This window comes from Acanthochromis polyacanthus, chromosome 11 (assembly GCF_021347895.1).
Source record: "Acanthochromis polyacanthus isolate Apoly-LR-REF ecotype Palm Island chromosome 11, KAUST_Apoly_ChrSc, whole genome shotgun sequence".
NCBI lineage: Eukaryota > Metazoa > Chordata > Actinopteri > Pomacentridae > Acanthochromis > Acanthochromis polyacanthus.
The window spans coordinates 21,665,573-21,670,355 of NC_067123.1; the positions used below are offsets into that span (position 1 = coordinate 21,665,573).

A 4,783-nucleotide genomic window follows, 5' to 3' on the forward strand; every position below is an offset into this window, starting at 1 on the left:
GAAAAGGAAAGCATGCTATCCTGGGTGAAGGAGGAGAGGCACTAACTGCAGGCTGGGTGCAGCTTCTGCAGTAATGTACTTGCTGTACTGTACTTTGATCAAAAGGGAGCTGAGCTGTAAGGCAAAGCTGTCGATTCACCAGTCGATCTACATCCTCACCCTTACATATGACCATGAACTTTGGGTAGTGACCGAAAGAACAAGATTATGAGAACATGCAGCTGAAATTAATTTCCTCTTCAGGCTGCCAGGGCTTACTCTCCTGATCAGGTGAGAAGTTCAGAAACCTCAGAGAAGCTCAGAGCAGACCTGCTGGTTCTTCACACTGAGAAGAGCCAATTGAGGTGGTTTGGACACCTGATAAATATGCCCCCCAGGCGCCTTCCTTTAGAGGTTAACAAGACACAGCCAGCTGGGCAGATCTCCCGAGGCCTAGTCAAGACTCACTTGAGGCAATATATCTGTCAGCTGACCTGGGAGCGGTTGTGGATCCCATTGGAGGAGTTGGAATAAGTTGCTGGAGACAGGGAGGCTGTACATTTCTGCTTCCCCTAGTGCTACCACAACACTAAACTGAATCAAGATATCATTTTAAAACATAAATTAAAATTCAACACAGGGATATAGGAACAGAACCTAGAAAATGTAGTTTTCATGTCATCTTGGAACATTAAAAATGTTAGCTTTCTACCTAGAGAGGCCTAGAAAGCCAGTTGTTTCCTTGTCTTCAAGCTAAGCTAAGCTAACACTAGTTAGCTTTGTATTTACGCAACATTAACGAGTATGGTGTCAATCTTCTCACCAAACTTCCAGCAAGAAAATGGAAGAAAGTGCACCTCTCCAATATCCAACTACTCTTTTAAAATAATTCATTGTGTTTTCCATGACTTTAACCTTTCAACTATTGCATTGTAATTTCTATACATTATGACTAAATCAGGTTGTTCAATCTAGTTATCTGAGTCTCTTTGGGAATGAATGATGATTACCTTGGACGGAAGGACACACACACCACAGAATATAAAAGGTGTGTGTTGCGGTGGCCCTGCTAAGTGATGGACTTTAACCTTGTGTTGAAGGTTATGTCAATCCCAATGAGAGGCGCCAGCTGTCCTCGGCTAATCACACTGTGACACATTTTTCCTTCTTGTTTGTTAGAACTCAATCTTTCTAGTGCGACACTCAAAACATTTTCATGCACTGAGTGTCAAGTCAATTGTGAAAAAGGGTTACTCGTTGATCTGAATTTCACTAAATTTAGGTCACACAAATTTACAGTACATCTGCTTTATAGTATGTAAGTTAATATAAAACAATAATGGAGGCTACAGTCTATAGATTCTGCTAATAATAACAACAGTGTGTAAAAGCAATTTGGCATGATAGAAATCAATACATGCACTAGAGTTGAAACCATTATATAACCATGTGGGACATTATTGTAGGGGCTGCCATAAGACAAAAGCCACAAAATAATTCTCTGCACCCACAGTTTCTCTCATAAAATGACATTTGTGCCATTAAGTGAAAACATCGAGACAGTGTTCTGTGTCTCCCAGTGACATTTGGAGCCTTTTTCTCTCAGTTAAAATATGAAATATGTAAATGTTAACCGTAATAGATTCTGTGGGTCTGACTTTCATTTATTCTTTGCAAGTCAGCCTTTGTTTAAAGGAAATAAAACAGTTTTTTAGGTTATAGCCACAATTTTAACTTTGCTATAGCCTTATTCTTTTTCAAGACACCTATGTTTTTTATACCCTGGGTAAATGTCACCAGGCTTTATTTCAGCATTGGAAGTATCAATAGAATCAATTTTTGTCCCACTTTTCACTTGGTTCATTCAACATGCATGTTTTAATTTCTAACCTGATCACCCACAATCAGAATAACAGTAATGATCAGAAAGGCTCAACCTGCACAATTTAGCAAGACCTAAATAGGCAACTGCTCGATGGTCCCCAAAGCTACGGATTTAGTTACTGAAGTAAAGTCAAATTTCGTCTATAAAGCCCAACATCAGTTTTAAAGTCAAAAGTTGTAATGTCTGTACAGCATGCAACACTCCCTACCCTTAAATCCTCAATTCGTAGGAAGAAATAGCTCCTCAACAAACTTTTTACTAAGAGAAAAGGGAAGATATGTAAGGAAGAGCACAGTATAGATACAACAGATGTGTGCGTACAAAAGAAATAACAGGCCCAGTTGCAGTACGAACAATCTGAAAGATAACAACATATAGAGACATAGATGTCAACAGTTTTGTGCTCATTTAAACTGTAGAAGCATGTAGCACTAATGCAAAATAAATGTAATTAAAATCAAATAAAAATGTGCTGGCCAGCATTCTTAGAATCATGTTCACATTTAGTAATGTTGCTGTTTTTCATTTACATCCAATCTCCATGTCAAGTACCAAAATTGACATTTTTCGTGACCCTATGTACTATATGATCTCTCAGTAATGTCAGACAAATGTTTTTGTTGCGTAACTATAATTAGTCATATGTAGGCCATTTAATAATTTACTACTTTATTCAACCATCCGCAACTTTTGTTACCTTTGTTATATTTGTCATATTGCAGACACTATAGACAATGACAATCTCAACATTGTCGAAACTTGGAGATGTTGTAAGTTGTTGGATATTTGTGTTCTTGTTGGGGTGACAGACATAATAACAGCCTCAAAGACTTCTCTGACATGACATGGCTTACTGGTCTGCACTGTATCTGCCTTGAAGCCCAGAGTTGCCACTTTTGGATCTGTCAAATAAGAAGTGTGGGATTTTGTCCAAAACAAACACTAACTAGCTTACTGGGCTAGTAGGTTGTTACTTACTTTAACATCATTGTGCTAATTAGCACTTAGGTAAATAATAAATGACAGCATCCTGTGGTGGACTCATTAGCATAACCCCTTGACCATTGCATGCAAGAAATCACACTCTTTAACCACAAGTTCTGAAAGTCTGAGACAGGCTCAGTTCAGGAGCTGGGAAAAGCAACAACTCAAGACATAAAACCTTCTATAAAGCTTCAAATCAACAGTTAGGGAGCAATAACTTTCAAGATTACCACCACTACACTTTTTAGATGGTCTTAGCTTAGTGACTGAGTAAACAAAGACTCAATAGTCTTTCTGATTCTTCATAAAACATCTGGAAACACATGTCTGTTTCATATTTACAATTTTTTCTATGTAAATTCTCATTTTCTGCCTTATAGTGGCTTAGATGTAACTCACCATTGCTTCCTCTGGAAAGCAGATCTGTGAAGTCTCTGCCTCTTTATCACCCACCCGTCTCCACACACTGCAATTGAAGCACACCAGCTTAGTTCCAGCTCTGGCCAAACACTGTAAAACTGCTCGATGCCATCCAACAGTAAGATGTAATGTTAAAGTAATTCAACCATGCATGTTGAAAGTACAAATGGATTCTGAAGCAGAAAATATGTACAGAAGCTGGAGTTGACAGATTTTGGGTGCTTAGGTTTATTACATTTAAAACCCTGAAAGTCTGAATCTGCGCATTATCTCTAGCAGTGACACAATGCTGTGTAGAATGGTCTGGCTGCACCTCATTATCATTTTACTGTAGTACTGTCTTCCAATCAATCAAATTTGTTTTGTTTGTGGGTACGGACAGGATGCTGTGATGCTATTCATTCTTCATTGCTTTTGGTGGACCACTGGCACTCAGAGAGGGGAGGACTGTCAATAAATGGACAATTTATTGCAAAAAAAAATCTGACAGGATGCCATTTTGCATCATTTGAACCTTTGGCACGATGTTGAACTTGAGTGTAGATGGCTGCCTGGAGGTGGTTGTTGTTGTTTTCCCATAGTGGATGGGATTCTGAAAAACAGTAACACAGTGATTGCAGAAGGGAAGGGGAAAACACGACCAATGGCAGGCTTGTACTCACAGTCTACATCCAGTAAGTCAGACTGGCCTTCAGTACACTGCAGTTTCATGGTGGGAATGCTCAGCCATGACACTGACTGCTGATTTGGTCATAATTTGTCTTCCAACATATCATAGAGACATGTTTACAAGGTAATGAACTTGATTTATCACCAAATTAAGAGAAGCTGATGTCTTTCGATTGGGACTCAGTTTGAGTCAGCATCTAGCAACTGTCGGTGGTATGTAGGCACAAGGTACTAAATTTATTGTGTCATTATCTTGCTTTTGTGAAAGTATAAACACATTTCTTAAGTACAGTTGAATACACAAAATAGTAGAAGTGTTAAAAGGGCCCCTACATTTCATTTTTACCATGCAGGTGCAAGTTAATCCTGTCATAAACGTTGCAGTTTTGAGTTCTGTTATGTCACTGTATTGCGTATAACAAATGTATGTGTCCATGTGGGCTTATCAAGCCAGTCTGCCTGCCAGGTGTGCCATTTAAAGCGTAGGAGCCAACTTATATCTGCAGAAAACTGTCAAACTGTCCTCTCTAAAGCATGAGGTTAAATTAAAAGAGAACTGGCAGCGAACGAAATGAGTCATTTTCTTGTTTTGACTGCTGTTACATTTTCCTATTCAGCTTCTTACCTCCACCGTCCCTCTAGCGCTCTCGCTCCCTCTGTCTTTCTCGCGCGCGGCCGCGGCTTCCCGGAGCGGACGCAAGGGCACAGGCGCACGAGCATGAGCCCGTGTTTGATTGAAGAGGCGCTCCGTCCAATGAGATGACGAGGATCTACCTTTAATGAGACACCTGGCCAATCGCCGCGCGGAGGAGGCGGCCTTTATGCTAATGTGTTGGCAAGGGAGAC

At 39.9% G+C, this 4,783-nt stretch overlaps 1 protein-coding gene across 1 annotated transcript in view; it reads left to right on the top strand.

The window, feature by feature from the left end:
• The first annotated feature begins 702 nt into the window (after positions 1–702).
• Positions 703–4,783, top strand: part of hpca (hippocalcin) — a 194,394-nt gene continuing 190,313 nt past the window's right edge. Inside the window, exon 1 of the mRNA XM_051955230.1 lies at positions 703–712. The gene's annotated coding sequence lies outside the window, so the exon portion shown is untranslated. The remainder of the gene's footprint in view (positions 713–4,783) is intronic.